The sequence below is a fragment of the Leucoraja erinacea genome, chromosome 28, assembly GCF_028641065.1.
Source record: "Leucoraja erinacea ecotype New England chromosome 28, Leri_hhj_1, whole genome shotgun sequence".
In the NCBI taxonomy this organism is placed as follows: Eukaryota; Metazoa; Chordata; class Chondrichthyes; order Rajiformes; family Rajidae; genus Leucoraja; species Leucoraja erinaceus.
The window spans coordinates 9,504,289-9,528,953 of record NC_073404.1 but is presented as its reverse complement, the minus strand read 5'-3'; the positions used below and the strand labels follow the sequence as shown (position 1 = coordinate 9,528,953).

Genomic DNA, 24,665 nt, shown 5'->3' with positions numbered 1-24,665 from the left:
CCGTTTTTGGACAGCGCATTACAGATCAAAATTATGTTTGTAAAAATACTTATTTGCAGCCTCCTTTTAAGCAGCATTAAATGGTATGGGATAGATTAGGGTGGTTGAGTAACAAAGAGCAATTGATAGTTTTAAGGAAGAATTTATGTTTTGATCATGAGATGTAGGCATTTTGGGCAGCTTTGCCTTCTGCCTTCGTGGGTGGTGGAGAGCCACTTCCTTGAACTGTTGAGGTCCTTGCAGTGAAAGTGTTCCCACATTGCTGTTGGGTTGGCAGTTCCAGATTTCTTCTAGTACCTCCAAAGTCAGAATTAGGGCTTTCATTAGTGAAATGATGACATATTTCCAAGTCGATGTATGACTTGAAGAAGAACGATACTGCTGTCTTTCCCCTTCTTGATTGGGGAGGTTGTGGATTGATAGGATGCCAGGAGAGTAGCCTGGATGCACAGAAAGCTACAACGTCAAAGGTAATGCATGATAAACATGACCAATTCTTAAGGAGTTGGTCTCCTTTCATCGACTTTTTGGAATCATGTGATGCAGCGGTACCGTAAAGATTGCTGATTTCAGTTCATGCCGTGGATAGATCTACATCTCCGAATAAAGATTTGAAAATTTCTCTTTTAAGGGGCCTTCTCTCCTATTTCTACTTTCCACTTTTTCTTTTTTTTTTTATATACACACTTCACGTTTTTCTATTCTCTACCATCTATTTTTCCTCTTTTTCCCCTTTCTATTGTTTTATTTTTCTTGTCTTGCTTACTTCCTTCTCAAAACATAAAACTAGAGGTTGTACATAGAATGGATTATGGTATGACATAGTTGGCACCTAAAATTAGGTTCCACTGTACTGTTTTGTACTGTATTAACGTCTAATAAAATAAAAATTAAAAAAAAATAGAAAAAAGGGAATGCATGTTTCCTGTGGAATAGATAGGATGTCAAACAAGTAGACTGGCCAAAAGATAGACGCAAAAACCTGGAGTAAATCAGCGGATCAGACAGCATCTCTAGTGAAATGGAATAGGTAACATTTCGGGTCGAGACCCTTCTTCAAACAGAAGTCTGAGGAAGGGTTTCAACCCAAAACATCACCTATTCCTTTTTCCAGAGATGCTGTCTGACCCGCTAAGATACTCCAGCTTCTTGTGTCCATCTTTGGTTTAAACCATCATTAGCAGTTCTTTCCTACACAAGTACATTGGTGTTGTAAAGTTGTGTTGGTAGAACTATATTCATCCAGGCAAGCAGATAGTGTTTCCAGAAAATTCATCATTCAGGAACGGCTTTGCAGGTACTAGATGATAGGCTACTTCACACACGATTTAATATCTGAGACTCCCTTGAAGCCACAGTAGTTATGTAGTTGTTCCAGTTAGGTGTCTGTCAATGATGACAACTCCTAGCCCTCCTTCTGCCTGCAACCAAACATTTGCATACATGCACGCACAGATGCACATTTGGAGATGCACATTTTCTAATACTTATGTGACACAAATATTCATTGCCTAAGCAGGGATTATAGTTGTAAACAGTAGAGATAATTCATTATCTACAGACCCTTTGCTTTAATATGTAATGAGATTGGTCACTGTATAAGTCTTTGATGGGCCACTCTGCTCACAGCTGAAAGTCTTGCTCAGCAATAAACAACAATGTTTCTTCAATTTCCTCTGCCCAAATCAGGTAAAAATGTACTCATCATTCAGCATCACACCACATGGCTTGATGTTCTTGAGTACCAGCAATGTTTCTGGATCTATAATTCAAGGAATGTGATTCAAAATCCCACCAAATCCATGTAGGGATAAAAGTCCAGTATTGGGAATAGGACAACATACAATAGCTGTAAAGATATCATTGCAATCCCAAACATTTTAGTAAAGGACCCAGTGTGGGACCATATGTGACTGTCACTTGACCTTTCAAGTTAGCTTCTCACTTTGAGTTTCGAGTTAAGACCACCAATGTTTTCATGACAAAAAGGGATGGGCAATGCATGCCACCCTCATCTAGGAAAGTCTCAACAACGGGGAATAGATACATTCAGTGGTGGAGTAGCCCCACCAGGCTTTGATGCTTAAGAAAATCTGGTTAATTTCACAAATTCTAATTTTTCTTGGCCTTGAAAAATCATTGCACAGAACATTTCAATCTCATCTGTTTTCTCTGACTAAGAAAACATTTATTTAAAGATAAAAATATATTTTTTAAATTCCAAAATGCCACAGGGAATGACTCAGAGAGGAGATAGAGAAGCACTGACAGTGGCAGATGCAGTTTGGCCCAATCTGTGTATCTGTTTTATAGAAATCTTCTCACACAAAGGCATAAAAAATGTACACAGGGTGAAATAAGCTCACGGGGAATGGAATTGAATTAGCGCAGTGAGTCAGAGAAACGATCTGGCAGAAGAGTGAACTCATCATGTAGAGAACGTCGTGAGGTGATTAAAGGAAGGATAGAAACTACTGGGTGTTGTACAGGCGAAGAACTGAATATATCTGCAAATGTCACTGCACCCCACCCCCTAGCAGGCTACGCAACGCACTACACCATGCAGAAGGGATGTGAAAATGCTGGGGATATGCAGATATGGTTGATCGTGTGAGGGATAAGTTACGAGAGCACCTTTTTAAATACAGTCTCTTCACCTAAGCCTATTGAGACGTTTAAGGTAATTGTCATTAGTGTATATAAAATAACAAGTTATGGGATGGGCTCCTTAAAGATATGGAAGAGCAAGCTCATGAATGTTAAAAGATTGTTTGACCATTTGTCAACAAGCATTTACATGAATTAGTCAAACAGTGGTAGTATTTAAAGAGAAAGGGGAGGGGCTTTGAATATGGTAGTGAATAGATTAGCAATATACAGCACTGTCATTTCTGGGTTTAGATGTTCCAGGTTCAAATACTGCTCACAAGATTTCAGCTTAATACTCCAGGCTGACACTCCAGTGCATTAGAAACATTGAAAATAGGTGCAGGAGTAGGCCATTCGGCCCTTCGAGCCTACACCGCCTTTCGATATGATCATGGCTGATCATCCAACTCAGTATCCCATCCCTGCCTTCTCTCCATACCCCCGATCCCTTTAGCCACAAGGGCCACATCTAACTCCCTCTTAAATATAGCCAATGAACTGGCCTCAACTACCTTCTGTGGCAGAGAATTCCACAGATTCACCACTCTCTGTGTAAAAAATGATTTTCTCATCTCTGTCCTAAAAGACTTAAACTCTTATCCTTAAACTGTGAGCCCTAGTTCTGGACTTCCCCAACATCGTGAATAATCTTCCTGCATCTAGCCTGTCCAATCCCTTAAGAACTTTGTAAGTTTCTATAAGATCCCCCCCCCTCAATCTTCTAAATTCTAGCGTGTACAAGCCGAGTCTATCCAGTCTTTCTTCATATGAAAGTCCTGCCATCCCAGGAATCAGTCTGGTGAACCTTCTCTGTACAAGAATGTCTTTCCTCAGATTAGGAGACCAAAACTGTACACAATACGGTGTGGTCTCACCAAGACTGAGGGCATGCTGCATTGTTGGAGGTGGCATCCTTTGCACAATATGTTAAACCGAGCCTATCTTCTCCTGGATGTACATGATTATAGTGAAGAAGGGTAGGGAAGTTCTCCCTGATGCCTTGACTAATATTTATACCTCAGTTAACATGACAAAAAAAATTATTGTGTCAGAACCGTTTGTGCAATCTTTTTTAAAACATTTTTTTTATAATATTTTTATTAGAAGTAGACATATTATAAAGTATAGTTACATATTATAGTAAAAAGACTTTTCATATACATCAGTCATACATTATTAAAATTTTCAATTATCAATTACTTCTGCTTCTAGTGTTTTTATTTTTTATAGAAAGAGAGAGAAAGAGAGGGTAGAAAGTTACAAATAAAAAAAAACACAGAAAAACGGAAGAGGTGGAATGGGTTACCTGTAATACGTCAATGGAGATAGGTTCGTAGAAAGTATAGCTTTTCATCTGATCCTGAGTTCAAGTTTCAGTTGGGTCCTCGTGCTGTGCCAATCTATCCCTTCAGATAGTTAATGAATGGAGCCCAGATTTTATCGAAAAGATCTTCTTTGTCCATTAAGACGAGTCTAATTCTTTCTAAGTATAGGGTCTCCGACATTTCCATAATCCACATTTTAATTGTGGGGGTTGTAGGGCCTTTCCAAAATTTTAATATTAATTTTTTCCCGATTATTATACTGTAGTCGAGGAAATTTCTTTGGTTTGTTGTGAGTGTTAAACTTTGTTCTGATAACCCAAGTATTATTAATTTTGTGTCTGGGTCCAGTTTTGTATTAATAACTTCTGAAGTTATTTCAAAAATATCAGTCCAGAAATGTTTAAGTTTTATACAGTTTGCAAACGTATGTGTTAAATTAGCCTCTAGATATAGACATTTATCACAAATAGGAGAGGTTTGTGGGAAGATTCTATTTAGTTTTATTTTAGAGTAGTGTAGTCTATGTAAGACCTTGAATTGTATTAAAGTATGTCTGGCATTTAATGAACATTGATGTATTTGTTGTAAACTTTCGTACCACATATCTTTCGTTATAGGGTGACCTATTTCATTTTCCCATTTGTATCTATAAGGTTCGGTCGTTGGTACCTCATTGTTTAGTAGGGTGTTATAAATATAAGCTATTAGTTTTTCAGTATTAGGATGCTTGTTCAAACATTCATCAAGAATTTCTGATTCCCTACTCCCGTAGACTTGTGTATTAGATTTAACATTGTAGATCTAATTTGTAGATATCTGAAGAAATTATTTGAGTGCAGTCCATAATTTTGTTGTAACTCTTGAAATGAAAGAAAAGTACCTTTCCCATAAAGATGTCCAATATTTTTGATTCCATAATTTTTCCATTGTGTGAAACCTTTGTCCATAAAGGATGATTTGAATAAAGGATTATTTACAATGGGAAGGCATAGTGGTATATTATTCAATTTTAAATCTTTTTTTATTTGTTTCCAAATTCGTATTCCACTATGTATTATGGGGTTTTCTTTATAGGTTTTTTTGTGCAGTTTTGTGGGGGCAAATATGATCGGACCTATTTCAAAAGGTAGACAGTCTTCCTTTTCCATCATTAACCAATCTGGTTGTCGATCCATTTCTTCCAGCCAGAAATTCATGTTTTTAATATGGACTGCCCAAAAATAAAATAAGAAATTTGGCAAAGCCAAACCTCCATTTATCTTTAACTTACATAAATGTTTTTTACTTATTCTATGATTCTTATAATCCCAGACAAAACTTGTAACAATGGAGTCGACTTTTTTGAAAAAAGTTTTTGGGATATATATCGGAATTAATTGAAATAGGTACAGCAGTTGCGGTAAAAAAATCATTTTTATAGCATTAATTCTCCCAATCTTATACACAAATTATCCACTTTATTTCCTGAACAGTAACAGTAACCTCACATAATTTTCTCTACAGTGTACGGGACATTCTTAAGATGTGAAAGGTGCTAAAGAAATGCATCAGCATTTAGTGGGATCGCAGCATTTGAGAAGAAGAAATTGAGGTGGACCAAATAAAAATTCTATAGAGAGCTTTGCAACTCACTGTACCCATACACTGCATGACTTATCCAGTCTGTCACTTCTCCAAAAATACACAAAAACATTGACATTATCCAGGATAAAGTAGCCCACTTGATCGGAATTCCTTTCAACCAATCTAAACCTTTACCCCTTCCCCTCCATCAGTGCACTTTGCCTACAATCTGTACCATCTGCATTGCTGTTACTCATCTTGGCTTCACCAACAGCAACGCCTAAATACACAACATCAATAGGACAACAAGGCATGAGTGCCATCACTCATTGGTTCCCATCATTCATTGGTTCCTTCCAAATTAAGCACCATCTTGACATGAAAATATATTGCTTTTCTTTATTTTTGTTGGGTCTAAATCAAAGGAGGCCCCTTTGACCAACCCCTAGAATTCAGCTCTTTGGTCCTTGTTTTCATCAAGGCTGCCTTGTGGTCTGAAGTCATGGTCTCAGCAAAAGTTAAAATGGACATCAGTGAGTAGGTCAAGGAATAGGAGTAGCATTAGGCCATTCGGCCCATCAAGTCTACTCCGCCATTCAATTATGGCTGATCTATCTCTCCCTCCTAACCCCAATTCTCCTGCCTTCTCCCCATAACCTCTGCCACCCGTACTAATCAAACTATGTTATTGCTGAGTAAGTGCTATTCGATGGCACTGTCAATTATGGCATTCATCACTTTGCTGCTAAGTGTAGATGGAATGGGTGTAATTAGTCAGATTGGATTAGTCATGTATTTTGTGAAAATGGGACATACTTGGTCAATATTCTGCACTGTCCAGCAGATTATCCTATTGGAACTGGAGTGCAGATCTATAGTACAGGTACTACAATCTGGTTCCTGGATGTTTGCCGTACTCAGTGTCCTCTTCATTTCCTGATATCATGTGAAATGGCTTGTATGATAATGTGGGGCTTTCAAGAGGAAGCAACTTTTCTGTTCCGCATGAGTGTGAATGCCTCATCTTTTCTTTAGCATTCACGTGCTGGATCCTAATGTTGTTGAGGATAGGAATGTTCTTGGAGCCACCTCCTCCTCTGGTTAGCTATTTAATTACCAACAATCAATCACAAATAGACTTCCCCAAATTTCAGATAGTCCTTGTTTTCTCCCTCCTTCCCCTCCCCTCCCCAGCTCTCCCACAGCCCACTGTCCCCGCCTCTTCCATTCTTCTTCCCCCCCCCCCCCCCCACCCCCATATCAGTCTGAAGAAGGTTCTCGACCCGAAACGTCCCCTATTCCTTCGCCCCATAGATGCTGCCTCACCTGCTGAGTTTCTCCAGCATTTATGTCTACCACAAATAGACGCAGTAGGACTGCTAAACTTTGATATGATCCGTTGCTTATGAAATGGGTTTGCTTTTTCTGTTGTTGCTCAGCACATGAGTGCTCCTATATTGTAGGTTCACAAGGCTAGCATTTCATCATTTTTAGGCATGTCCGGTGCTACTCCCGGAACTGCGTGCTTCACTGAACTAATGATGATTTTCTGGCTAGAGAGCAATGGTAGAATGAGGCCTATGCCCAACCATGAAGTTACAGACCATGACAGTCTATATTTCTGTGACAACTGAATAAATGCCCAGTTTTGAGCTACCAGTTCTGTTCTGAATCTCTTCTATTTTTCACATCAGTAGTGCCTTTAAAGTATCATCAGAGGGAAGACAGGAATTTTGTCTCCACACTGACAAGGTTCTGACAAGATCTGATAACTTAGGATTCAGTGATTTGCTTTTAAAAAGCAAGTTCCTCAGAAATTCCTACTGGGTGGGGGTGGATTGTCAATGAGACAGGATTTATATTAAAGGAGTTCCTCATGATTGTGCTGGTCTCGCAGGTTAGCTGTGCCAAGAGTATGTTTTGCATCAAACCGATAAGGTGCTTGCAATATATATCTTGTGACAGCATTGGCAGTAGCTTCAAACAGCCAGGAATGCTCAGTAAGTCTTCCATTACACTGTCACAAATGCCTCAACCAGTTAAGAACTTAATACTACATTACTTCCTAACCAGCTGCACAATTCCCTCTCAAAATGAGACCATCCCCTCACCCCAGAATCAGGTCATGGGTTCAAATATGGTGGAGCCTTGAGATTGATTCTTCTGCAACAGTAGTGAATGTGCGAAATAGTGACTGTATGCCTCAATATTCCCTTCATAATACATAGGAACTGGAAAAAAATTGAAAATCCTTAAAGTCTGATGAACTCTTAGTTTGAGTTGTCAGCTGTGTCTCATTGGGCTTTTTCTTGTCTGAGTCAGAAGGATGACGTTTCAATCTAATCCAGACTTGAGCAGGGTGCAGTAGTGAGACGGAGGTGCCATCTTTCAGAAATGTTAAACCTTTTCTATTAACTGAGAGTAGTCTAGGCCCTCGTGACTTCTAAAACCAACGATAATTTTAGCTCACCTTTAAGTCTTAATCAGTAACAGCAAAAGCCAAACAAACAACCAACAGTCATTTTTAAAAAGCAATTCAGGGAAACTGGGTGCCTCTTTAAAACTGTATTAAACTGACAGAAAATGAAGCTTTTAAGCTGACAGGATCATGCCGAGTTAATTACTTCTCTCTTTGAAGTTATCAATGTGATTTCTCTATCTTTGCCACTTTTCAAATTGTATTTAAATATCTTTCTGCTGATTGTCTATTTTCCATCCTTTCGTGATCTTTTAGTTTATGTGACTATTTGTCAGGGAGATTGCCCAGAAGCTGGGTCGGGGAGCTTCACTGACGCATTTGTCTGCCTGGTTCATTAACATACATATTACTGAGGTACCTCCAGGTTGTTGTGGGGGTGGAAGGCTCATTGATTCATACAACCACTGGCAATTGTTATGTGTCATCGTCATACTCAGCAGCATGCAATGTAAGCCTGGGGCTTTTACGCTTAATCCTGGGGTTGGTGAATGCATTGGGCAGCTCTGAGAGTGGTGGTAAGAGTAGAGACAAAGAGCTCAGAGGCTGTCACTAGCAGTTACATCCACTCTTTGTGTGGTGGTGCAAGAGGAGGATCTACTATCATCCGATACAATTGTCTTACCCTTAAATCTCTTTTCCACTTGTAAATTTAGCTGCACACTGTATGTCTCTCTTCATTCTATCTTATTGTACTTGAGTTCGGCTTGATTGTATTATAGTGATCTTTGGTGGCACCTCTGGGCCCCCCCCTGTTGATCTAGGCTCTTTGTCTGCATATCTCAAACCTAACATCACAAACCTGGGGATTAAAGTGGACACTGAGCTTAGATTTGACTGTCAGGTAAGGGCTGTTGTTAAATCTGGTTTTTTCCATCTGAGGCAGCTGGCAAAAATAAAGCCGATTTTGTCAAGGCAGCACTTTGAGACGGTAATCTACGCCTTTGTTACCACCCGGCTGGATTACTGCAATGCACTGTATCTGGGGGTTAGTCGGTCCTCCATCGCCCGTCTCCAGATGGTACAGAATGCAGCTGTTCGTCTCTTGACTGGCACACGAAAGCATGATCATGTTTCTCACCTTTTGGCCTCTCTCCACTGGCTGCCTATTCAGTATAGGATTCGTTTTAAAATTCTTTTATTTACTTTTAAATCCCTAAGTGGTCTTGCCCCGTCCTACCTATCTGAGCTTCTTCACCCTTATTCGCCCTCCCGCTCTCTCAGGTCAGATGATCAGCTGCTCCTGATTGAGCCAAAGACTAAGCGGAAGCTCAGAGGGGACCGTGCCTTTGCTGTGTCGGCTCCGAGATTGTGGAATGAATTGCCTCTGCACGTTAAACAGGCCCCTTCTCTAGCTGTTTTTAAATCACTCCTGAAGACATATCTATTCTCCATGGCCTTTGTAGACCAGTGAGGTGTTGAATTGTTTATTAACTTTATTTGCTTGGTTTTGCTGCGTTGTTCGTACTTGTGTTTTATGTTTTTTAATTTATTGTTTGGATTTTTGTATGTAATTTATGCGCCTCGTGTTAGTTGTATGTTCTGTTGTTCTGCCTGTTTTATGATGTCTTGCTTGTTTTTTTTTTTCTGTACAGCACTTTGGTCAGCTTTGGTTGTTTTTAAGGTGCTTAACAAATAAAGTTATTATTATTATTATTATTATAGGCATATAACATGGAAACAGGCCCTGCGCCCAACTTGCCCATGCCGATCACGATGCCCCTTCTACACTAATCTCACCTGCCTGTATTTCGCCCATATCCTTCCAAACCTATTCTGTCCATGTTCCTGTCCAAATGTCTTTTAAATGATGTGATAGTAGCTGCCTCCTCTGGCAGCTCATTCTATATACCCACTAGCCTTTGTGTGAAAACATTGTCCCTCAGGTTCGCCACTCACCTTAAATCTATGTCCTTTGGTTCTTGAATCCCCATACACTGGATAAAATACTGTGCATTTACCCTATCTAGTTTTAATTTAGTTTAGAGATGTATCACGGAAACAGGCCATTCTGCCCACTGAGTCCGCACCGACCAGCTATCCCCGCACACATATACTACCCTACACACACTACAGACAATTTTACATTTATACCAAGCCAATTAACCTACAAACCTGTACGTCTTTGGAGTGTGGGAGGAAACCGAAGATCTCAGAGAAAACCCACGCAAGTCACGGGGAGAACGTACAAACTCCGTACAGACAAGCACCCGTAGTCAGGATTTAAATCAGGGTTCTGGCGCTGTAAGGCAGTAGCTCTACCACTACGCCACTGTGCCGCCCATCTATTCCCCTCATGATCTTAAACACTTCTTTAAGATCACCCCTCATCCTCCTGCACTCCAAGGAATAAAGTCCTAACCTGCTCAACCTCTCCCTATACCTCATGCCCACAACTCCTGGTAATATCATTGTAAATTTTCTCTGCACCCTTTTCAGTTTAATAAAATATTTCCCATAACAGGGTAACCAAAACTGAACACAATACTCCAAATCAATACATTATACAACTGTCTCAACCTCTAAACTCAATACTCTGACTGATGAAGACCAATCTACCGAAAGGCCTCCTGACCACCCTATCTACCTGTGACACCACTTCTAAGGAACTATGTATCTGAACTCCTAGATACCTTCGATTTACAACCACCCTCCAGTCCTGTAATTCACTAGGACATCTAAAGGGCCTGTCCCACTGATGCGACCTTTCAGCGACTGTCTTCGACCTTCATGCTCGAGGGCACTCGCCTGGAAAACCTCGAGCTGGATCGATCGACCGTCAATGATGAAACCGCGAGCTGGATCGACCGACCGCACACACACACAAACACATTGCAAAGGCGGGAGCCAGGGTATGCGGGGGAGCGCTGTCTGAAATTCACACCCACAATGTACGGTAAATCCTTTAGAGAGGAGGGTGGGGGGAGAGAGGGGAGAGAAGGGGATGGGGAGAAGAAGTGGAGACACTTTTAAGAAGACAGACAACTTATAATAAAGTTTAGCGGGCATTTTACTTACCGGTCGGTTTTCCTTGGCCCTGAAAACTCCAATGAGTCAATTAAAATGCCCGGTCAGCGAAGGAATTGCCTACGGCTGCCCTCCACTGCCTGTCACTACATTGCGACCCTACTCTACTGCACTACGAGTTCAAAAGAACCATGCCGACCAAATTTTACTCGCGGAAAAGATTTCAGCACGCTAAAAAATTTGCCTCAACCAAACTGAGGCCGCGAGTATGCAGGAACTTCTCTCGAGCATGAAGGAGAGTTCCAGTGATCTCATAGGACCTCCTAGGACCACGTGTCGACCATGCTGCGAGTTTGAGTCAAGGGCAAACTCTTCTAAACTCGCAGATTAGGTCGCCGCAGTGGGGCAGCCCCTTTACACTCACAATCTGTATTAAAATTATCATTCCTCAGCCCACCTGCCCACTGATCATGATCCTCCTACAATTTTTAATAACTGTCTTTGCGCCCTATGATGCCACCGAATTTAGTGTCATCTGCAAACTTACTAATCTTACTTTGTACATATTGATATACAGTATTATCTAATTTGGAATGGAATGGATTAGGCACAGTGAAATTCTTTGTTGCATACCCAATGTATACAAATTTGATTGGATACCACATAAAACAAAGCTTTTCACTGTACCTCAGTACACGTGACAATAATAGACATAAACCTAAACACCACTCCAGTGCCCCTAATGAATATAGAGCCCTCAGCAACTTCTCATTTCTTCACTTTGCATCCGTATCTCATACTATACCCATCTTTGTTCTTATCCTTTGGTCTCCTGATGCCAGAGTCCTGAAACTTGCTAGGTTCTATGCAAATAACATCAAATTGTACCTATCTGTCCACCCCAGTTCCCGGCTACTGCAGGTCTCCCTGACTTGAAATACTTTGCACAACTAGTTTTTCAGGCCATGGATTCTAGTGGTTTACAAGCTCAAGGTCACAATCACAAGCTGTACCAAATGTCCTGCAAAATCAGCGGACTGCAATGATAGAATGGGGACAGTGGAGCTTACTGTATGCATTTGAAGCTCATTTACTTTGCAACCGCACTGTCATTCTGCAGTATATTAATAAAACACTTGTCAATCTCATCGTAATTACTCTAAAGTGTTAGGCGATGCATTTGCACTTCTCAGTCCCTCAAGCTTTGGGTTCCTGTTCTCTATTAGACAAACATTGCACCAAAAAAGGTTAACTTTTAATGAATCAGAATGGAAGATCCTGCCAGATCGATCTCTCTACTTCAAATGCCAATTTGCTGCATTTAGAATCATGGAGATAAAGAGTCATACAGTACAGAAATAGGCCTTTAGGTTGACCAATTCTATGCCAACCGTCAAATACCTAACTATATTAATCCCATTTGGTCCAATGTTGTAGATAGATCCCAACCTGAAACGTTGTCTGTCCGGTTCCCTCCAGATGTGGCCTGACTCCTGAGTTCATCCATCAGTTTGTTTTGTTGCTCAAGATTACAGATCTGCAGCGTCTTGTGTTTCCAGTAACCAATTATGCCTTAGCGATTCAAGATGCTAATCCAAATGCTTCTTAACTCGTAACTCCTGTGAGAGTTTCTGCCTTCATCACCTTCTCAGGCAATGAGTTCCTGGTTGCAACCATCTAGGTTAAATATTATTCTCCAGATTTCTTCTAAACTCCTCACAATTCTCTCTATCTTAGACATCTCTGCAATGGGGAAATGGTTCTTTCTACTGCTCAAACTATGCATATCATAATCTGGTATACCTCTCAGGTCCCCCATCAGCCTCCTCTCCTCCTCAGCTGATACCTCACAGTGACAGAGACAGTTTACATCCTGACAACATATGCTGGTCTGTGTGGAGTTCGCAAGCTCTCCCTGTGACTACGTGGATTTCCTCCAGGTGCTACCGTTTCATTCTGCATTCCAAAGACGTGTGGGTTTGTAGGTTAATTGGCCTCTGTAAATTGCCTGAATTTACAGGGAGTTGATGCGAAAGTGGAATAACATAGATAGTCAATGTGGCCTCAGTGGGTTGAAAGCACCTGATTCCTTGCTATATTTCAATCAATCAGAAAACAAATGAAACATAATAGGTTGGAAAACACAAACTGTTGGAGGAACTCAGCGGGTCGAGCAGCATCTGAGGAGGAAAAGGAATGGTAGATGCGTCAGGTAGAAGCCCTGCAACAGGACTGAGAGCGAAGAGGAACGATAGTCAACATGAGACAGGGACCACTATATTCAAGACAGTAACTGATAGACTTATCCTTGGACCCACACCTAAAACTGTCTCTCTCACCTAATTAGAGTCAGCGTCATATAGTACAGCATGGGAAACAAGTCCCCAGGCCCAACTCGTCTTGCAATGAGGTTGCCTACCTTAGGAAGAACCATTTGCTTGCGTTTGGCCCATATCCCTTTAAACCTGAGCATGTGCGTCTGTTTAAATGCCTTTTATGCAATTGTACCTGCCTCTACCACTTCCTCTGGCAGCTCATTCCATATACCCACCATCGTTTGTTTGAAAAAATGCCCCTCAGATCCCCTTTAATTTTTTCTCTCTCCTCGTCCGATTTAGGCTCCCCTACCCTGGGAAAAAGTCTGTGACCATTCACTTCATCAATGCCCCTTGTAAAGCTATAAGGTCACCCCTCAGTTGCCTTTGCTCCAAGGAGAAAAGGCCCAGCTTATCCAGACTCTCTTAATAATTCAAGTCCTGACAGTCCCAGCAACAATTTTATGAATCTCTTTTCCACCCATTCTAGTTGATTGTGTGACCTTGCTATGAGTCAATTGGGTTCCAGCTGCCTACATTATAATATTTAATGTATTTCAATATCACTTGTTTTTTAGATGTTCTGACGCAATAGGCACGACAGAAATGTGAGGTGTGAAGTGATCTGAGTGGGAGCTACTGTGTTACTGTACGCTGGCACGCTGACTTAATCAGCTTCCAGATTACACCGACAAGTGGACCTGGGTTGAGTTTTGCACTGACCAAATCAGACTTATCATGAGTTTAAATTATCATGTGACTGTGAAGACATAATGAATTGGGGGAGAAAGGAAAGCACTCTCTTTATACTAAACCTTTATTACCATGACAACTGCAATGCTGCTAAGATACCAGAGCTGCTTTCTGAAACCCTCAAGTGTTTACATTTAGGGCTGCACGATTTTTCTCACTAGTGCTGCCTTTCCTATGGAGCAGTTGGCACACTCTCAGCACAGAAACAGGTCCTCCAGCGAATTTGTCCACGTCGACCAAGTTGTCCAACTGAGCTGGTCCCAATTGCTTATTTCCTTATTTCCCTCTCAACCTTTCCTAATCATGTAGTTGTGCAAAGGTCTTTTAAACGACAGGATTACCACTTTCTCTGGTAGCTCATTCTATATACCTGCCACCTTGAAACAGTTGCCCCTCAGGTCCCATTTAATTTTTTCCCTATTCACCCTCTGCCTTCTAGTTTAGACTCTCCTAGCCTGGGGGAAAAGACCCTGGGTATTCACCGTATCTCTGCTCCTCTTGATTTTATAAACCTCTTTTAAGGTCAATCTTCAACCTCCTACACTCCAGAGTAAAAAGACACAGCCTAGCCAGTCTCTCCTTATATACACAAGCCCTCCAGACTTAAAATCATAAAAGGCACCTCAGAAATATATATATTTTTTTACCAAAGGATGTCTGACGAAGGGTCTCGACCCGAAATGACACCAATTCCTTCTCTCCAGAGATGCTGCCTGTCCCGCTGATTTACTCCAGCATTTAGTGTCCTCTGCTCTCTGATTCCTTCTCTGCTCTCATCAAGCAAAATGTACAAAAGTTTGAGAGCGTGCATCATCAGATTCTAGCACAGCTTCCACCAGACTCAGGTACAGCTTCCTCCCCTCTGTTATCAGGCTCCTGAACAGTCCTTCCATATGCTAGGGTGCTGTCTGATTCAGCTCTACCCCATTGCAGACATTGGACTTTCTCTGGCAACTTATGGGCTACAATGATGAAATTCTGCATTCTGTATCTTCTCCTGTGCTCCATCTATTGTACTGGAGTTTGACTTGGTTTTATTTGTGTATTATCTGATTTGATTGGGTAACATGCAAAACAAAGCTTTTTGCTGCACCTTGATATACGAGTCAATAATAAACCTAAACCGAAAAGGATGCTAGTAGGGAATTCTACTCAATTCACTGTTTGTGGCATCTTTCTGTGCATAAACAGGTAGAGTTCATTCGTCTGTGAAGGCAGAAGTGTAGTGGGAGCTTTACAATATATTTGATTAGCATTTACAGCTCAGACACATGCTGTTTGGCTTAACTGGTCCCTGCTTCTGTTTACACAAGATCCTCTTTCTACTATCCTTCATTTACCTTGTAGGTCAATAAGCTCCAGGATTCTCAACTGGTTTTATTGATGGAAGCTTTCTGCTAATGCCTAGTTCTGATCTACATCATCCAACCTCCATCATCACCCTGCCTCTCTGTGTTCTGCATGTTTGGACATTATTGCCGCACTAGCTATCCTGGCCTCTTTTCCGACCATGATCTATTTAGTTCATCCAGATTTTAACCGAGTGCTGTCCAGGCAGATGTAGATTTTAGTCTATATTTCCCTTGTGATTTCATCTTGATCTAGATGTAAAGCTGGTGTGCTCATCTGCTCATTGTTATAATGTGAAAAATCAGCACCTGACAACTGGCTGAGGGAAGCACTTAACCTACGCTGGAAGATCATCTACTGTGTGAAAGATATACTTTGGTCTACATTAAATTTTATTGGCCTTCCAGTGTAAGATGTCTGCAAGTGAATGCTGCTGACTGGCACACTCCAGAGTGAAGGAGTACATTGTAAGGGATGCACTGAAGCATGGTACAACCATTTGCAAAGGCTCTCAAACACGGGTGCATTATTTTAGAAGGAAACAAGAATGGAATTGATACATTGTGAGAGAATGTATTGAATAAATGGCAAAATAAGCATACAGAAAGACTTGCTCAGATTGTTTATACTGCATTATGAATAAAGTTTTAAATCAACCTAATCATAGAAGAGATTTTCCAAGAAAGTTGTTAATTTGCAGTTTCAGCCTGTTGAATGAAGACCCTTTACTCCCAACAAATCTTAGCCTCCTACTGAATCTGAACCACCTCATCTCCTCCTCCACCTTCAAACACCATCTACTCCCACATCTCATTTTAGCACTCCCATCCATCCAATGTTGGTGATTATATCCTCTCCCCTCCCCATTCCATCTCCCAACCTGCTAACCCGTTAAAGGCTAAAGTCTATAAAGCCAAGCCACTGAGTACAATATAACCTACCTGAGTGTCCAGGTGCATTCGGTGCTCTTATTGTATAGTCCTCTGGAGATCCAATGTGGGAGATGAATGGGAAACGTCAATGTTGAGTCTGTCAAGTTTAGCTACAGTTTATGTTAACAGACGCTATTTTACAGGTTAACTTCGTCATTATCCAAACGTTACTTCAAAGTGCCAAAGACTTAAAGCACAGTGTATAAATGCTGACGTAGTTTATTCCTTGGCAACAATCTAATTCTCTGTGAAAGTTAGTGGGTGGTGTCAGAAGAACCTTTTAACCATGATTGAACACTCTATTTTAATGCTGCCAAAGTCAGAACTACCAGCCAAAGATCAGTATCTGCTCTTCGCTCAGTAAAGGAAGTTTTGCATTTATATAGCATGTTTTATAACCCCAGGAGATTCTATAATGCACCTACAGCCACTGGAAACCCTCAGTAGTTATATCATAATATAACCTCAAACTGTTCAATAGAAATAGCTCACTGATCAATATGTCCCACAAAGTTCAGCTCCACACACACTACAGTAGTGAGTGATCACACCGGGTGTGTCAGCAGTGTGGGGAATGGGTGGACACAAACACACCCTGGGACAGGGGGGGAGAGAGGGAGAGGGGAAGAGGGGGAGAGAGGGTAGGAGAGAGGAGGGTAGACAGAGGGAGGGGGGGAGAGAGAGAGAGCAAGAGAGAGAGGGAGAGGGGAGAGAGAGGGCAGAGAGAAAGAGGGAGGTGGAGAGGGGGGGAGAGAGAGGGAGTGAGAGAGGGAGAGAGAGAGTAAGAGGGAGAGGGAGGGAGGGAGGTGGGGAGAGAGAGGGAGAGAGGGAGGGGAGAGGGGGAATATATAATAATAGCCAGATAGTTTATTTTTGAGATATTGACCGAGGAATAAACATATGTTTGAACACCAAGGAGAATACTCTTCGTCCTTGACAACGTAGCATCTGAAAAAGCAGATAGGTTTTACTGTAATGAAAATTGAAAGATGATTTTTCTGGTCTTTTTATATTTCTCCTCTCTAAATCTAATACTATCCCCAGTTTCTTTTGAAATCCATGGTTATGCCACCTTTCTGATTTCATTTACATTATAGGACTACTTTTATTACTTCATCCCCATTGCAAGAAATGCCAACAATGTAATGATTATTTACTGAACCATGTTTCTTATAAGAGGACATGCAGATCTCACAACCTCACACAATTTTACCACTACTTTGGAGACACAAGGGACCATAGATGCTGAAATCAAGAGCAAAACACAAGCTACTGGAGGACTGAGCGGATCAGGCAGCATTTATGGATGGAAATGAACAGGCAATGTTTTGGATGAGGACTTTTCTCTTTTCTTTAAGACTGGAGTAGAGGGGACATAGCTGGCAGAAAGAGGTGAATAGAAGGGGTGAAGGGCTGGCAAGTGATAGGTGGATCCAGGAAACAAGGGGTTGGTTGGCAGATGAATCAGGTGGTGGAGGTGATGATCACAAAAGCTCGAGATGAAAGTGCAGAAGATAAAAGGCTGCAGAGGGTGAAATCTGAGAAGAAAGGAATGTGAGTAGTGAAATGTAAAAAGCAGGGAGGAGGGAGGGATGATCATGGCTGATCATCCAACTCAATATCCCGTACCTGCCTTCTCTCCATACCCCCCAATCCCCTTAGCCACAAGGGCCACATCTAACTCCCTCTTAAATATAGCCAATGAACTGGCCTCAACTACCTTCTGTGGCAGAGAATTCCAGAGACTCACCACTCTGTGTGAAAAATGTTTTTCTCATCTCGGTCCTAAAAGACTTCCCCCTTATCCTTAAACTGTGACCCCTTGTTCTGGACTACCCCAACATCGGGAACAATCTTCATGCATCTAGCCTGTCCAACCCCTTAAGAATTTTGTAAGTTTCTATAAGATCCCCCCTCAATCTTCTAAATTCTAGCGAGTACAAGCCGAGTCTATCTATCCTGCTAGATACATCCACAAAGAACTTAATTAATTTCTAATGTCTAATTTCTCTTCCATAAAGCCGAATCATGTTTAGTTTCAATAAATGATCTATCATCATTTCCTTAATTCCAGATTTTTCCGACAACTGTTTTGGTGGTAACTGATATAGCTCTTTATTTTATCTCCCTTGTTGAACAGCAGTGTTGCATAAATTGCTTACTGATCTGCTAAAACTTTTATCAGAACCAAGGCATTTTGAAGGTCACAACTAATGCACACACTATCTCTACGGCCAAGTATTTTAATTGTACTAGGAATAAAGATCATAATTTACAGGAGATCAGCCGTCCTTCACCCTATTCGTTCTTTTGGTAAAATAATCACTAATTGATGAGAAAAACTTGGATGTTTTTCAGTTTTTTTCTCCTTGGTTAATTGCTATTTTTAGCCTGCTTTCAATGTTACAAAAATACCTGGTTAGTGTTTCGGCCATTTCTTTATTCCATATTAATAATTCCACTCATCTACAAAACCAATGCTTTTAGATTACGACTCACCTCCTCTTTACATATATGTCTATCTTTATCCTTCTTGTTGTTTTATGCCTATATACTTTTTTTCTCAATTCTTAAGGCATTTAATTTGGTCAGTTGTGGCCCGAATACCATGAATAGGCCCTTTTGCCCAAGATATTTGTATCGACAATGATGCCAAATTAGACTACTCTCATCTGTCTGCACATGGTCTATATCCTTTCATTCTCTGCATGTTCGTATGCCTGTCCAAATCCTTATAACTATAAAACTCTGATCTTGGATGTCTATTTATTTATTTATTTGTGTGTGATCACCTCTTCTCGAAAAACGACGTGGTAATGGTAACATTTTAACATATTTCGATAGAGATTTATCCCGTGGAGTCCAAAATTGCCTTATCTGAAAAATTAATGCATTATTTCTCAAGTTATTAATCAAAATGTTCAAAAATCTGAAATAACTTAGAAAATAAAACCGGCTGGCTTTGGCTGATGATGTGATGACATCACAATGGGTATGCACGCTGTGTTCCACTCGCTGCAAGTGATGTCACCCGGCCGCCGCTCGCTGCCCGCTTCCTAACTCCTCCCCCCCCTCCCCCCCCCCTGTGCGAGTGGGGGAGGTTAGTGTGTGTGTGACGCCACAGGCCCCCGCTCCCACAACTGCGCGTTGAGGGGATGGGACGCAATGGGTCCCACTTGGTCTAGTATCTCTTAAAAATACTGAGGAGCTTAGGATGATGATAAGCCACCGTAATTAAATTCGGCCTACTGTTTTCTGGGATATTGCTGTTTACAGTGTCTTTATAAGTAGATTAGAACCCCCGGGACAGAGTGCGGAAGAACGTTATTTGTTCAGTTGCTTGTCCCAAGGCACCTTGTTGTTTCTATTCAAATCAGTGAATGCTGCTGTGTGCTGGAATAATTAGACAGGACATGATGTGTTGATGCATTGGACGTTTCAATCATTTGTTTTCTCTGAAATAGAATTGCTTGGTTTGCAATCAACTTGCAACCACATTGTGCTGTGGATTAAGGTAGAGGATAGAGTCTGAGCCATACAGCACAGAAACCAGCCCTTTGGCCCAGCTCATCCATGGCGACCAAGATGCCCTATTAGGCTAGTCCCACTTATCCGCATTCACCTATACCTCTTCAACTCAACGGTATGAACATTGAATTCTCCAATTTTAGGCAACTACAAAACTCTCACCCTCTCTCTTCTTCCTCCAACTCCTCCCCCGTGCTACTGGACTTGCACCTATTTCTTCCCTTCCCCTCCTCTTCTCTTCCACCTATATTCCTTCCTCTAGTTTCACAATTCACAACTCTTCAATTATTTTGTCTCACACCTTCTGTCTCTTCACCTCTGGTGTTCGTCCACCATCTACCGATCAAGTAAACCCCACCTGTTTCAACATATTACCTGCCAGGCTTTGTCCTGCCCTTCGTCTCTTCCAGCTTTCTTCCTCCCTCTACATTCAGTTAGAAGAAAGGTCCCAACCCAAAAGGTCACATACATGCTTTCCAGAGATGCTGCCTGACCCGCTGAGTGACTCCAGCATTTTGTGTCTTTTTTCTTACCCAGCATCTTCAGTTTCTTGTTTCAAAATCTCCCTCTAAACCTTTTCTACCTTTATTCCTACCCAAATTTCTTTTAAATATTGTTTTATATACCTGCCTAAACTATTTCCTCCGGCAGCTCGTTCTATATACCCAGCAATCTCTATGTGAAAAAGTTGCCCCTCATGTTTCTATTAAATCTTTCCCTCTCACCTTAAACCTGTGCCCTGTTTCTTGATTCCCCTACCCTGGTACAAAATACTCTGGACATTCACCCTATGCATTCCCCTCATGATTTTATTCACCTCTAGAGGTCACCCCTCAGCCTGCATTCCACGGAATAAAGTCCTAGCCTGTCCAAATTCTCCCTATAGCTCTAGCCCTTGTGTCCTAGCAACATTATTGTAAATCTTCTCTGTACACTTTCCAGCGTAATGGTATCCTTCCTATGCCAGGGTGAGTACAATTGAACACAATACTCCGTGCAACCTCACAAATATCTTGTACATCTGTAACATAATGTCTCAACTGCTATACTCATTTCCTTGACTGATGCCAATAAGCCAAAAGCCTTCTTCACCACCCTATCTATCTATTACACCACTTTCAGAGAATTATATACTTGTATGCCTAGACCTCTTTGCTCTTGAATGCCCTACTGTTCACTGTAAAGGTCTTGTCCTGGTTTGACATCCCATAATATAACACCTCACACTTATCTACATTAAACTCCATCAGACATTCCTCGACCCACTTGCGTCGTTGATCAAGATCCCTTTGTAATTCTTGATATCCTTCCTCAGTCTACGAAACTACCTAAGTTAGTGTCATCAGCAAATTTACTGATCATGCCTTGTACACTCTCATCCAAATCGTTGATATGGACGACAAACAGCAATGGGCCCAGCACTGAAGCATACAGCTCATCACAGATCTCCAGTTCGTAAAACAATTCTCCACTACCACCCTCTGCTTCCTACCACAAAGCTAGTTCTGTATCCAGTTGAGGCACTTCTGGCTTCTCTCAGGTATTGAGTAGAGCCTGTATAACCGCCGGTGCCAACAGGCCCTTATAAACAAGAAACATTATTATACATTTCTGAATGCCAAGCTTAAAGGCCCACCAAGAAATTTAGACTATTTCTTCACTTGCATATATTTTGATTTGAGCGCAGAGCAGTACGGAGGGAATGCTACACACCGTTGTATTGCCATCTTTCTGTTTATTCTCAAATTTGAAGGAGAGCAAGGAGTTCTTCTTGTGTGGGAAAGAACTGCAGATGCTAGTTTAAATCGAAGGTAGACACAAAATGCTGGAGTAACTCAGCGGGTCAGGAAGCATCTCTGGAAAGAAGGAATGGGTGACCTTTTGGGTCAAAACCCTTCTTCAGACTGTCTGGGTTAAGACGTGGTCATAGAGTGGGAGGGAAGGAGGAATCACAGAGGGGGAGCAGTGAAAGAGGATGTTGCTGAGCTCTCGTCGGAGAAGATTTTGAGGAGATTTTGCAGTGGAGCAGACAAAATGTGTAGGAAAGAACTGCAGATGCTGGTTTAAATCAAAGCTAGACACAAAATGCTGGAGTAAAGGAATGGGTGACGTTTCGGGTCGAGACCCTTCAGTTCTTCTTGCTGTCCTGGGTATTATTTATCCTTTCATCAAACATCACGAAAAATTAATTATCAGGTCATTATCTCTTTGTCATTATGAGAGCCTTCTGTGCCGTGATTTTTAATATCGCACAGTAAACACACTTAATGGGCTATTAAGTGTTTTTGAATGTCCTGATGTGATGAAAGTTACTATAAAATACAAATCTGATTTCTTTTTTATTAAAGGAACATCGATCAGAAATGAAAGATAAGGATAACATGAGTCAATGTGTGAATCCTTTGAGTGGCCAAGTTTGAAAGATTTCTCTTGGTCTGGAGCTCTCATTTGGCATACCCAGTTATACATCTCAGAGACAGGGAAAAAATGTTAGACCTGGAAGACTGACCCACTGCCAAAATGTAGCCAGCCATTTCCCAATCCCTTCAATTTCTACGTAACCTGCTCTGGGAGAGAAAATAAACAGGTCTCCAACATTCAGACAATCAAACCCAAGTCACAAGATCATGTTGACTGTACATATTTGATTGTGAACTAAATACGTCCATTTGGTTTACATGGATTTCTCCAGCCGGTAGATGTGTGGAGTGCTTCTTTTTGTAGCTACAATAGGTCAGAGTTCACTGTAGTGAGGGAATCACTACTTATGGCACCACCCCTATATCAAATGAGCACTAGAAGATTATGGTCAGGGCTTTGGATATTCCCACATTTCACTCAAAACCTAACATGCATTCCATTTTGTCCTGTTGGCTGACCTACATTTCTAATATCTCTATGCAGTCAATTTTAATATATCTAGTGTCCCAATTATCTCCTCCTTCACTATTACTTTGGAAACCTCTTACTTCCCTGGTGAAGCCAAATGGTTTTTTTAAATTTAAATTTTTTATTTATTTTTGTTAGAAGTAAGTACAGTAATGTGGTACCACAGTACCTAATACTTATTAACATATTACATTTCATATACAACTTCTTATTTTTAATTTAATAATAAAACAGGTTAGGAAGAAAAGAGTAGAAAAAGAGAGAATATCATAGAGTGGTGCGTGAGATAGAAAGAAGAGAGAAGTACACGAAAAGAGAGAGAGATAGAAAAGAAGAAGTAAAAATAAAAATAAACGAATTAGAAAAAAAAGGAGATTAACAGATATACCTATTTAATGTTCTTGGCCACCCGTCACCTGATTCTGAAACATTTGATTTCTATGGTTGTTTTGCACCATATGCTTGTAAGAAGTCGATAAAAGGAGACCAAATCACTAAGAATTGGTCTGCTTTACCTGCTAGGAGGAGTCGCATTTCTTCAAGATGTGCCGTTTCCGACATATTTGAAATCCACATTTTGAGCGTTGGTGTTGGTGCATTTTTCCAAAATTTAAGTATAAGTTTTTTTGCCGTTATCAAACCATAATTAAGGAGAGATTTTTGAAACGTATTTAGCTTATTCCCATCTTCCATTGATCATTTCTGTATTAGGGTCAAGTCTTATATTAAATAGTTTTGTAAAAATTTCAAAAATGTCATTCCAGAATTTATGAAGTTTTATGCAGGAGACAAAAGAGTGTGTTATAGTGGCATTTATCACAGATGGGAGAGATATTTGGATAGATTTTATTCAGTCTAGTTTTTGAGTAGTATAATCTGTGTAAGATTTTAAATTGAATTAGATTGTGTCTGGCATTAATTGAACATTTATGTATGTATATCAGTTATTTTTCCCATGTTTCTTTCGGAATTTTTATCAGTAATTCTCGTTCCTAGTCTGCTCTGATTGCCTCTGTCGATGGTAACTCTATATTTAAAATGATATTATATAAATATGATATTAAATTGCTTGATTCTGCCTTAATGTTCATTGCTTCATCTAATAAATCTAGGGTTAGAAGTTGATATCCTTGTATGTGTTTTCTCAAATAGTCTCGAATTTGAAGGTATTTAAAGTATTGGTTACTTTTCAGGTGTATTTTAATTGTAATTGTTGAAATGATAAAATAATTCCCATTTCATACATGTCTCCAATCCTTTTAATTCCTAATCTTTCCCAATAGGTATACGTTTTGTCAGTGAGAGATGGTTTGAATGAGGGATTATTAACTATTGGAGATAAAAGCGATAAGTTTCTTAATTTCAATGTTAGTTTTATTTGTTTCCAAATTCGTATTGTGTTGTGGATAATTGGGTTCTTCTTATATATTGTATTGTTTAATTTTATCGGGGAAAAGAGGATCGCTCCTATATTAAAAGAAGAGCAATCCTCTTTCTCCATTCTTATTCATTCTACCTGTTGGGCAGAGCTGTCCAACCAATAAATTATGTTTTAATATGCCCAATAGTAGTATAAAAAGTTCGGAAGTGTAAGTCCCTCAGATTCTTTAGGTTTACAAAGGTGTTTTCTTTGGATTCTGTGCGATCTGTAGTCCCATATGAAGTTTGTAACATTGGAGTCTAATTTTTAAAAGACATTTTTTGGTAAGTATATTGGTATTGATTGAAATAGATATAATATTTGTGGTAGAAAAATCATTTTTATAGCATTTATTCTGCCTTTTAAAGACATCGGCAGGGTTTTCCAGAATTTAATCAACGCATTCAATAAAGACATAAAATTTGCGTTAAATAGTGATTTATTTTTTCTAGTAATTTGGATACCCAAATATTTGAATTTTTCTGTTGCAATTTTAAA

General features: G+C 40.4%; 1 protein-coding gene across 1 annotated transcript in view; it reads left to right on the top strand.

Moving 5' to 3' along the window:
* Positions 1–24,665, top strand: part of ppm1e (protein phosphatase, Mg2+/Mn2+ dependent, 1E) — a 96,818-nt gene that overhangs the window by 45,423 nt on the left and 26,730 nt on the right. The gene's annotated exons all lie outside the window — the stretch shown is intronic.